General features: G+C 30.9%; 1 pseudogene; it reads right to left on the reverse strand.

Moving 5' to 3' along the window:
• Positions 1-1,625: 1,625 nt before the first annotated feature.
• Positions 1,626-13,108, reverse strand: part of LOC149566756 (ABC transporter C family member 3-like) — a 30,929-nt pseudogene continuing 19,446 nt past the window's right edge.

A 13,108-nucleotide genomic window follows, 5' to 3' on the forward strand; every position in this document is an offset into this window, starting at 1 on the left:
AAACTCAGAAGAAATGTAATATTTACTCTTCATGCTTTTATTTTTGTTTAGTTTCCTTGAGAAAATACATGACCTAACAAGATAAATAAACTATTATATGATATTATTAGAAAAAGGAACAACATTAGTATTGGATATCCTCAAACCAAGGTGACAAAATTCTAATTGTCATTCTGATAATGGCATGTATAGAAAGAACACTTGTGAAGAAAGGAGAGAATTTAAAAATTAATAAATATGCATCAAAGAGAAAATAAGTTTATCTTTGGTAGCTTAATATTTTTTTGGAAAAGATGTTTAACATCAAGAATGTGTGGATCAATCTTAACTGGGGCTTTATATCTTAAACTAACAACATATATTTCAATAGATGTTGATTGACTAGCAGCCAATTTTGTCACTTCTATTTTTTAACAACTACATTTAACATTTCAAAATACATTTCAAATATTCAGTAAATGAAGATATGACTTCCATTCAAAGCTTTAAATTAACCAAATATAATAGCAAAGTGAAATAAAACTAACATGACCATTCACTAACATTACCTACTTGAAAAAATAAAGTAGTACATTGTAATCCTAACATCTAAACAACTATCACACTTCATAACAAGTGTCACCTTTTTTTTCAAACTCATGAGACTCATAATTGAAATTAGTTATGAGAAACCTTCCAAACAACTCAAAAAAGAAATTCCTACCCCAAGTACTAAGTTTTTCAAGGAATAGAAAATTTAAACTGCAACAAGAAAGTTAGAGAAGATCCTTCAAAAACCCCTTTTTTTGTCATTATCTTCTTTGGAAAATAGGATCTCATCTATATAAAATAATTGTCAAGAGAAATATAATAATAATAAATGGCATGCATATTAACAGCCCATGTAACTTTCTTTATTTTCAAGTGCCAAGTAAGATACTATAAAAAATGAAAAGAACTCAAGAAATAAACATATCTCTTTTGACTATTGTTGCATCAATAATCATAAAAATCACAAGAGTTAGAAGATTTTGTATGACCCATGATAGGTAATAGTGATAGTCCTCTCCATCTATTTAGAATACCAACAACTTGCATCATTCTAAGAACTAGAAGTGGAAAGGGACCAACTCGAAAAGTATTTGTTGAGATAGCTAAAGAGAAAGTTATTACCATACAATCATCTTTGTTTGAAGACAAAAATTTATGATATTATTATAATTATTATCATAAATTGTCATCTTTAGTTGAAGATGATTGTATGGTAATAACACCCATATTTCTAGGAATAAAGATCTCTATCATAGCTACAATCTCCAACATTTTTGAACTATGAATATGAAACACTAAGGTACATGTTAATTATATTAATTTAGGATAGGTTATGGAACAAAATACTCTTCTTTCTTTAGCTTTGCTAAATGTTTTTTTTATTTTGCTATTTTTTTCTCTATGAATGTTATTTTTTTGTTGTTCAATTTATTAACTAAATTAACAAATTTAATAATATAATGGATTATAGAAATTAAAATAATAATATCTAAAATAATTGTACAATGACATATGCAAACTCTACTATTTTTACTTAGAGAAATTTTTATTTCCTACTACTCAAATCAATGATTAAACAAACAAATTCAAGAATATCACACCTGAAAAATGTGCATCCCAATATGTGCATCAACAACACTAAAAGGATCATCATAAAGATAAATGTTGACATCTTGATATAAAGCATGTACAAGTTTTATTCTTTTTTTTTACCCTTCACTAATATTTTTTCCTCTTTCTCCAATTTCTATTTGGTCCCCATCAGGGAACAATTCAAGATTTTTTTTAAATGCACAAGCCTATAGTACACTCTCATACCTGGTTTTCTCCCATTCCTTCCCAAAGAGATTATTTTCTTTGATTTTTCCACTTTGTATCCATGAAGCTTGACTAACATATTATTTTGTGACACTTATCTTTGCAACATCTGACAGTTTCGGTATTTCCCCTAGCATGCAAGACATGACGCTTGATTTTATTGAACCAACATTTCCACATAGTGCAACCCTCAAGTCTCTCTTTGTATGGACATCTAAACCTCTTATAGTTGGAGTAGATTCTTAAAGATCCCAAGAAAATACCCCTTGTTCAATCTCAATTGCCAAGTTAGTTGAATATTTGGAGACTTTGTCTACTACATGTTGTTGCATCTCTTCTTGTTTCAAAAAATTAGCTACATGATCTAGGGAAAATTTTACTCCAAGCGATCACATATATTTAATCAAGAAGGTTGTTTATGGGTTCCTTGAGAATTCTAAATGTTTCAAGTATAGAGAGAATTATGCCCATTGGTAAAGGCATACCTATTATTATACATGTACCAAAAGTAACAACAAACACAATGGTAGGTGCTACCCAAAAAAAAATGTTTTCCTAGAGAATGGAAAAAATAACTTTTTTTTCCAGCCAACTACATTCTTCTCCCTGCATTGTTTCAAGTTTTATCAGAAATTTGGACTCCCATGCTTGCAATTTTAAGATTTTCATATTTCTCGATGTCTCTGATTTAGCCTTCATCCTATTGTCTTTTTCTTCCATGATAGTTTTGTATACTTTTCTTGCATTTTTACTAGTGGATGATTTTCCATCATGATTAACACCATGGCTGCCACTCCTACAAGAGAGGCCAATCCCAAGTTTTGATATAGAATAACCATTACTAGAAGAGTTTTCAAAGGTACACCTTAAATTTCATGAACATACCAACTAAATGTTGAATATCCACACTCATGTAATTGGTTATCTCTCCACCTATATAACTTTGTCTTGATAGACTAGAAAGAATTAGGACTTTCTTATATAAAGATGCTACCAGTGCTGCCCTAATATATATGCATATGTGAATTGTTTCAAAGGTCAAATGGCATTGCAACAAAGATTCCACAAGGTTTGCAAGAAGAAATATATAAGCTAGAATAATTACTTTATTGGAAAATTGTTCCATTTTAGAAAGACACTAAACAAAGTTATCTATAAAGTAAGGACAACCATATGATGAACAAGAACTTATCGACACCAACAATCCTATAAATAGTGCATCCTTAATAACAATGAGAAATAGCATTTTTGCTAATGATGATCCACTAAATTTGGTGTCTAAATAATTTCTAAATTTATGATAAACATGGTCAACCTTGTGAGCATCTACAAGTTGGGGTACATCATCTATGTCCAAGGCCTTCTTATGGATATGATCAAGTAGAGGTTTGATCCAAGAAAATGAAATCTATTGAGAAAGCTTGTTTTTGCATAAGGACTAACTTTTGGCTTATGTTTTTCATAATTCTTTGGAATATCATTCAAGAGAGGTTCTTCAATGCTATGAGTTAAGGAGCTCTTACTAGTTCTACCACAAAAACTTGCATAACACAAGAAGGTTGAAAGGAAGAAATCTACAATTTCAACCACAATACTGGGGGTAAAATGATTTTGATCCCTTATCTCATGAATATTGAGGGAAAAAATAGGCATAAACAATAAAAAACAATGTCCACCACATCCAAAGTAGAAGTGGGAACTTATCTTTACTTTCTTTGGTAAGAGAATAATGTGCATAGACTGAAATGATCGCCCAAGTTATGGCCTAAAAAATGTACTCTCCTTCAGCTCCAATATCTTTAGGTCTTTCCCTTACCCACCAATATAAAGGGTTCCATATTCCAAGTATGCAATACAACACTGATAGACACACACAACTTAGGAGAGCCATTTTATGGTCAATCCCATATTGCAACTTCTTGGAAGTAGGTCTCAAAATAGACGACTCTGGCTATAGTGTGAAAAATCTACATATTCTCCAAGAAAAGGTGAAGCAAAATTGCAAGTGCATACCACATGTAAGCTCCTAAGATGCTATATGTGAGTTCTCTTGGCTGCTTATCTTTGCATAACTTTGATAGTTTCTTTGCCCAAATGAACTCCATCACTACATGAAATATAACAACTTTCTCACATAATTGCTGATGTGGTGAATTTATGTAAAAGATATATATATATATTGATAAATTTAATCACCATAAATATGGATAAAGACATCAAGAAAAAAAAAATTCAAGTTATAAAATTTGATTTATAATTTGAGAAGTAGAATGTCTCTAGAAGAAGAGAAAAATCTATAATTAGCAATAATATAAGTTTAAAAATAAATCTACTACTTGTTAGGAAGATCAATAATTTAGCAGAAAACATCCTTCCTAAAAGAATGTCCTAAATTCAACTCTTATATGTTAAGACCCTAGCATTCCCAAGTTAGTAAAACCTAACTAATCTAGAATTCCAGAGTATCATGCATGGATTCAAGGGGACACTAAAGAACTATATCAAAACCAAAGATTTAGTTATCTCCAAAAGTTATGGTATCTTAGTGTTAGAGCACTTTACTAACAAATGAAAGATCCTAACTTTAACTCCTAATTGATTGACAAAAAGATGAACACGATATACAATAATACAAGAGACATCATGTCAATAATAAAATCAATTGTTAACCAATTTTTTTTTGTAGTAATTGGCATGAGTTGCTCCACTGTTGATTTTGGTATTGGTGGCATGAGTTTCTTTGTTCCTTGACTTGAGCTCTTCTATGTTGGCTTGAAATTATCATACATTTACTGAGAATTATGGAGACACTTGTTGTAGATTAAAAAAAATGAAAAAAAAGGAGTCCCATATTTTAATGGATGAATGCAGATTGTCAGAAGAATTTCTAAACCTCTCAAAATTCAAAGTGTTATACTGATGGTGGAGGTGAAAGAATTGGAAAATTTGGAGGACTGTGGAAAAATTCTAAATACTTAGTGAGATGAATGTGGAAAAGTAAAAAGCATGGAAAACTTAATGTGCAACAAAGGAGGAAGGAAAATGTGAAAAAGTTATGCTCAATAGAGAAGGCATAAAAACGTGCAAAAATTAATGAACAAAACATTTGATGTCTCCCGCTTTGATGGATGAGTGTGTTGGATTAGGATAATACTCAAGAAATGGTATAATAAATAAAATTATATAGAAAGCACTCAACCAATGAGCACTTATATAAAATTCCATAGCAATCTTCCAAGATGCCTACAAAGAGATGAATAGTTTACCCCCAACACTAAACCTAAGTGTGGCTTACAAGCAGTAAAAGTTGACTAGTTTATTATGAGTTGTCTCCCCAATATCTAGGAACCTAGCAACAATTTTTTGTAGCAATACATTTTAAATCATCTGTACTATATTTTGTGAAGAATTCAACTAGAATTTTCTCTGAGGTTTTGTTAACATGTAAACATTATATATATAAAAAAATTTGTGATCATATATAAATGAAGACAAATCTAATTACAAAGGAGAATAAAAGAAATTATATAGAAACCACTCAACCAATGAACACTTATATAAAATTGCATAGCAATCTTCCAAAATGCCTGCAAAGAGATGATCAGTGTACCCCCAACACTAAGCCTAAGCATGGCTTACAGCAGTAAAAGTTGACTCTTTTAATATGAGTTATCTACCCAAGATCTAGGAACCTGGCAACAATCTTTGGTAGCAATAAATTTTAAATCATCTGCACTATATTTTGTGAAGAATTCAGCCAAAATTTTCTCTAAGGATTTTTCAAAATGTAAACTATATATATATATATATATATAATAATTTGTGATCATAAATAAATTAAGACAAATCTAATTACAAAAGAGTATGCATGATGAATATAAATGGAGATAAATATAATTGTAGAAGAGAATACACAATGATTCTTTCAACTAGAATAAGTTGTTACCTAAGTTGGATCTGGTGTTTATTATGATTCAAACCCTAGGGACAAGAGATGTACATTTCTACTCTTCTAAGAAGTTTGTCAATCTCCACATCATAGTCCCATGATTGTACAGGTCCTCATTAGGTGCATATCCAACATAGTAAAATGCCTTTGACATCCCATGCTTAATGAAGCACCAATTTACTCCCTTGTTGTTATGGTATGTTGAATAAAGGATTTCAAGATTCTTCCACATATCTAACCAAACATGAAAACCTTTACTATTAGAAAGTATTTCTTCTATGAGTAGAAATACTCATTTTGATGAGAGAAAAATTAGGGGATTTAGAGAATGGAAAAGTTGTCATGGTAATCATACCATGAGATTAAATAATTAGGATGTATACCGAAGACATGGGGATGGGTGAATGCAACAAAGATTGCATGCCACTCTTAATAATCCCAATAAGAGGAAAGAGAATTCATCCAAATGAGATAAAGAGACATTATAAGAATATACCACTTAATGATTCATATATTTGTAGTGTAGAACAAAGAATTACTATTAGAATTGAAGAGCAAGTAGTGGAAGGAATATTAGTATGAAACACCACATTTATAGTTCAACAACTCTTCTTTGGCTAATAATTGTTTTCACCTACATAAAACAACATAGTTTACACTTCATTGAATCTGATTATAGAAAAGGATATTAAAAACCAAAGTTAAATCAATAGACTTGTTTTATCTAGCCTGGTGTGGCTTCTAGTTGATAGTGCATCAGATATAATGGTGTAGATGCCACATGCATTCCAAAGAAAGTATTAGTGTAATAGTGTTGTTGAAGGAAAGTCTTAAAGTTGAGTTTATGTAAACCATCCTAGTAGGCACTCATGTTGCATATGAATCCACATAAGTGTAGAAATCATTAAAGGAAATACTTGAATTTCATATGACATGCCATTAGAAACTCATTGTCAATCCATAACATGCATGTGAAATGATCTCATATAAAAGAGGCAAGACATTTTGAAACTCCAAAAAATCCTATCTACCTAAAACATGAAAATTTGAGGTAAAATATTTATACTAATCCAAAACCCACAAAGAATCTATGATCAGAATGTTCTTAGTACTCAAAGAAATACTTATTTAACTAAAAATTTAAGGGCAGAATTAGTGGGGTTTTACATTGCCAAATCCTTCCTACAAAAACATGAAATATGTTCATGGGCATAATAGCACACAACATTTCATAATTACAATTTTCAATATTGAAATTTACAAAACATGTTTTCTTACCAAAACCTTCTTGTCATCTTCTATCCAAACTATCTTATATGGATGTGGGTGCTTCCTCCTCTCTAGCTACAATTGACTCATCATCTCTTCAGAAATAAGATTGTTTTTTCTCCTACCATCGATGATAACATTACATACCTTGTATTGATTCTTAAATTTTCTCTAAAATGGTTTTTAACCATTTTGATTTGCAATAAACTTCAAATCTGAAGATAATAGTTTGTTGTTGTAATAATATTAGATCATAACATATCTGGGTTGAGGCTAATAAAATGAGATTTTTCAGAAACTTGTTGTTTATGGTTTATGCATTTTTTCATCATTTTATTTTGAAAAAAAAATATTCAAAAAAAAAAGAACCTAGAAATATAAAAATATAGACCTTACATGCAAAGTATCTGATAGAATGGTATACTTATGTAACTAAAAAATTAAGAGTCACAACACTTCATAATTTTTTCCCTTTGAAAGGGTCACAACCTTTCAAAAATTTATCTTTGAAAAATCCATAGCCCTTCAAAATTACAATCCTTTCAAAGATTCACAACCCTTCATTATTACAACCCTTTTGGAAGAGTTCCAACCTTTCAAAACTGCTACCATTTCAAAGAGTAATGTCCTTATATTTTCTTCCTATTTATTTATTCTTCTATTATTTTATTTTTAATTCCTATGATCCCCTCTTCCTTCCTTCATCCCTATCTCCTTTAAAATGAACTCTCTACTCTTTTACATCTTATGTGGAAGGTGTCACAAATCTTCATTGCATATCTCTTGACCTTTTATTAAAACTAATTATCTTTTAAATATATAAATATTGTATTTTATAATTATTTATAATTAAATCTAATTTCATAAAGGAGACATTACATTAACAAAAAAGGCATTAAGCTAGCTTCAACTCACATAGTTATTGATTTGGGAGCTGCAAATTAATTAATCGGTTCCCACTAATTTTCATAATTATTGAGTTGTAACTATTAGAGCTAGTAGTCAATTTTTGATCTTTCATGGCTCCTTATGGAGCTTGCTTGAAGTTTTTTTTTTGGGTGAAAGCAGAGAAGAAATTATAGTGCTATAGCCAATCACTCTTTATGAGGTCTTTTCAATGATACAATATTCTAATTTGTCATGCCCATGCCCCCACCTAATAAATATTAAGTAAATAAAAATAAACATGCATTAATCAACTAAAAATTGTCTCATTTATAAGATACCAAAATTTTCAAGTCCTTAGCTAGCAGCATCAAGGGTCCATATAAATTATTATGCAATAGAATGTAAGAATTTGTAGAAGTACTACATGGATATAGAAGAGCCATGACTAGATAAGGAGTGTACAAGAAAAACTATAAGGTATCAATGATCCCTAATTATAATTATTCAAAAAACCTAGTACAATTGGATTAAGAAGCATAAGAAGAATTGTAAGGGTGCAACTATTCCTACTTAGAGTTATTCATAAAGCCTAGAAATTCATGTGAAGAGCTGAACAAAAGTAGTGATTCATAGATCCATAAAGTAGAAATTAATTTTGAAGAGGCAACATTAAGAGCTGTCATGACCATTCTTAAAGATCATCATCATCTAAAATTTATCTCTTTTCATAGATACATAAAGCTATAAAGAGGAGTACTTCATTTAAAGGAAGGCAACAAGGAAGATCAAACAAGAGAAAGGAATCCAAAGTAGACTATTCCTATTATAAGAACCTACATTCTCCTTCAGCAATTTGAGTGATATAGTAAACATTTAATTTTGCCTAATGGAGGAGTGCAAGGATGGGTTTCAAAGACAAGGGGATCAAGAGCTTAAATTTGGGTATGGTGGGGTGACATTAGTGAAGTAGTGGTGGAGGGAGTGGCACTAATAAAAAAATTAAGTAGAATTGAATTCTACAAGGCAAAACTTGCAATACAACATCTTTGCAAGTACCTAATGAATGGAAAACTAGTTTTCTAAAGTTAAAAGGTTTCCTTTAGTATATAATGGCATGTGCCATATAATAAATAGTAGGAAAACTCAAAGAATTCCTAGTGGAGGTGGTAGTGTTATGGGGGACATTTTCCACAAATCCCTAAGTCTCGAAGAGCCCCCCAAAGTGACATGGTTTAGTTTATTTATTTATTTTTTTGTTTCTTTTTGGGAGTGGCAAGGGAGGGGGGGCACATGTCCCCATGGAACATAAATATTGTTCTATGAATTGTGATAGTATATTTATGTACATATATTTAGTATGTATGTTATTTCTCATTTTATCAATTTCCTCATAAGCAATCATGTGGAAATAAGGAAATATGAGGAGGGAGAGAAAATATGACATTTCCTTGTAAGTAGGCTACTCCATGATAGATGATGTACTATGACATGCAAACCAAAGGGGTATCATACCCTTGGGCTTAGATAAGAAGCATATTATGAGCACCTTATTGTGGTTTCCTCTCTAATCTCTAAAATGTTAGTTGTTGAAATTGAATTAGAAGACAATCATAGATAGAGGAATAATGTAACATGAATTGGGAGCCTGCAGATGAGGTTCCCCACTACGTGGACCATCCCATGGGATGGATGGCATCCTACCACATGTGGGACAAGCAATGTCTTGTATTTTCCCTTAGGCTTAGTGTAAGGGATGCTTTGGGCACCCTTTAATACTTCCCTCATTCAACCCCTGTTATGGTTGAATTCTAAAAATGAATTATAGATGTTACATGATTTATCTAAATCAAACAAGATGATTATTAGATATGCAATTATATTTTATTTAACCTTAACCCTTGTAGATATGATTGGTCTATTTTCTAACATGATTATTAATGAATAATTTTCATTTTTAGTAAACAATGATTTTTTTTTAACTTATAGAAACAAAGTATAAATTGAGATGAAAGAGAATCAAGTAGTGCTACTGAAACCTCCATGTCGAGAGCATAGGTTCAATCTACATCAATTAGCAACTCAACTCACATTTATATTGCTGGAAAAGTAAAAAAATACTGAAAGAAAAAATTTATTGCTAACCATCAAGAAGAAACAATATTTGGTTGACAAAACTATCACAACTTCATGTCACTGATAGAAAGAAGCTTTTCATACATCGATACTACTATATGTCATGCAATAATAAAAAAGAAAAAAAAAACTATAATAATTTTACCACACATGAATTTTTATTTCTTATAGCTCAATATTGATCATGAATATTAATATAAACTAGAAATACTAAAAAGCCCGGTTCAATATTGCTCAATCTAAGTATACAGAAGAAAGTGTATAGAGTTTAAAGGCCAATTCCTAACAACTTGCTTAGAGCCATGTCATTCGATAGTGGTAATACAATCAATGCCTAGAAAAGCCCAACTATAAAAAAACCTAAGGTGTAAAATGAATTGGTTTCTTTTGGGACTATATTAGCCACGGGCTACATGGACTAGGATTCCAACAGCAAAGAAACTCTCAGTCCAACTAGTGTATTTAACATGGGACCTGCATAATATCTTGACAGAGAAATTTGTACTTCATCAATTCCATTCATCGCCAAAGAAATATTAGATATAAAATTACCCATAGAATTACCAAAATCCAATACAATCAAACCTTGGATTGATGGATTTATCTCAAAAGTCACACCTAAGGAAACTAATAAGGCCACTAGTTCATTTGCAATAATGTTTGATAGAAGAGGAAAGCCATATTGAAACTTCACAAAAGCATAACTACCTAAAAAGGATTGAAAATTTGAGGGAAAATATTTACACTAATAAAAAACCTAGAAAGAATCTATGATCAAAATGTTCCTAGTATACAAATAAATATTGTTTTGATTGTTTAATGCATACATTAATTTTTTGAAAAAGAAAGAAAGAGTTGCATTGATAGACAAGTGGTATATATGGGCAATAATAACATAAACCATTGATACACCATTGATACACAAAACATATGCATGTCCAAAGTTGCAAAGACACTAGTTTATTTTACACTAGTGAGAGAGTTGATTAGTGTTGGCTCTAGTGTATGGAATGAACATTTGAGGGTCTTGAGATTGTATAAAGTTGGAAGAGGGGTTGTTGATAAATGAAATTTTGATGTGAGAAGTTGAATCTGGTCACATCATAGTAAGGTTTTTTATCCTTAGTTGAAGGAAAATCCACCTTCCTCTGCAACAAAGGTTAATATTCTAAGTAAAAAATAACTTGAGGTAATCTTTAACCATTATTTATAAAGGCTTTGTTGGTTCATGAAAATGTGTTGTAAACACCTTTAGTTTCTAAAAATACTTTCATGAGGGTGTATTTTATAGTTGATGAACATTTATATTCATGAACCTTGAAATAGTCATATGACGTGCATATGCTTCATTGTTAATGTCTAATTTTGTAGAGACAAATTTTTGTGGAACCATACAACAAGTGTTACTAAGTAGAGATCCATTTTAAGCTACTACCACCTACACATTGGAAAGAGCCAAGCTATTATTGCAAATTACTCCTTGAATTGATGCATACTCAACAAGTGAGAAAACTATTGTAAAGAAGTAAAGATATTTCTACATAAAGGCTAGCCAGTCTATGTTGCAATATTCAAAGAGGATTTGTACACAATTCTTCCAATTCATTTTCAATCATGTTTTTCCAAGTGGCATCACAATGAGTTATGCAAATGCATGTACACTTGGATCATATAGAAATTGTCCTTATTAACCAGTAAGCATTAGAATGTGGAGATTCATGTGCAACTTTTTCTTATTCTTATACTAGTACTTAATCCTTTGCTTCTGTTAGATAACTTATGCATCACTGAGATGAAAAAGACTAGAACCTGAATGATTAACATATGAATAAAATCAAAAACATTATTTGACATAGAGTATACCTCCACTGAATGGGTCATGTTTATCTATTAGTCCCTACCATAGATCATCAATAGGAGAAAGTTGAATATCTTGAGGCCAGTACTAAGGTCCACAAACTTGTACTCACTTTGAAATTAAATGTTTGGAAAAGGTGCAAGGAGTCACTTGGAAATATATTGATTCTAAATGGATATCTATTTCCCTTAATTTTATCTCCAAGGGGATATATAGATCCCAGTTAGTATTCACACAGATAGCTTTAAAAAATTTACTTCTGACTTGCCTGCAATGTTTTTAACTTTTCTTACACACCCTATCATTTAAGAACCTCAAACCAAGTTAATTAGAAATATAGATAGACACTCTAAACATAAATGGTGGTGTCAAACCTTTACCAATCTATATATGTCCATACCAAGTCAGGAATCAACAACAAAATGTTAAAAACAACACTCAGGATTTCAACCATTGTTCAATAAATTTAACTTTTCTCCCACATTCAGATGAGTTAGAACCTCAAACAAACATTTTTGGGAAGTTAATTCAGATATATTTTGAGCCACGTAGTTTTCAGACCTTAACCATTCCATGCACACATGTGAGAACTAGATAGAAGTAAATTTTCAATCACAAATTGATATTTTTCTTTGTTTCTATAGCCAAACTTGTTCAAAAACCTTCTTCAATTGTTCATATCTTTCAATAATGTTGAGATCTGATTGAAAAGATAATTTCTAGAAAAGGGAGATTGTTGAAGAAGAACATATGTTTCATCTCATTGTTTTGACATTGATGTCAAACCTACTATTTGCTAGTAAGACAATTGCTTATAAGATCCAAGTACTATCACTTAGTTGATTGATGAAGAGCATTTAATAAATAAGATGTACCAATAGAACCTACAGGAAAGGTTGAGTTATGGTTAAGTAATGAAGTACAAGGATAAGTTAAGAAAATGGTGAGATAATTTATTGATAATCTACTTAAGGTTACAAGGGTTGGCTACACTTAGAAACTTTAGAAGAACAAGTAATACTAAGACTGTCTATAAAGCTTGACCAAGTTGATAGTTGGTGCCAAGTAAACTTTGTACATGTTGAGTAGAAAATTAGTTGGTGCTAAGTGAAAGAAAATTCTAGTGTGTGCCCATTAAAATAGTTGATATCAAGCAAACACAA

The sequence above is a fragment of the Cupressus sempervirens genome, chromosome 3 (assembly GCF_028749045.1).
Source record: "Cupressus sempervirens isolate cs-2001-9-10 chromosome 3, ASM2874904v1, whole genome shotgun sequence".
NCBI lineage: Eukaryota > Viridiplantae > Streptophyta > Pinopsida > Cupressales > Cupressaceae > Cupressus > Cupressus sempervirens.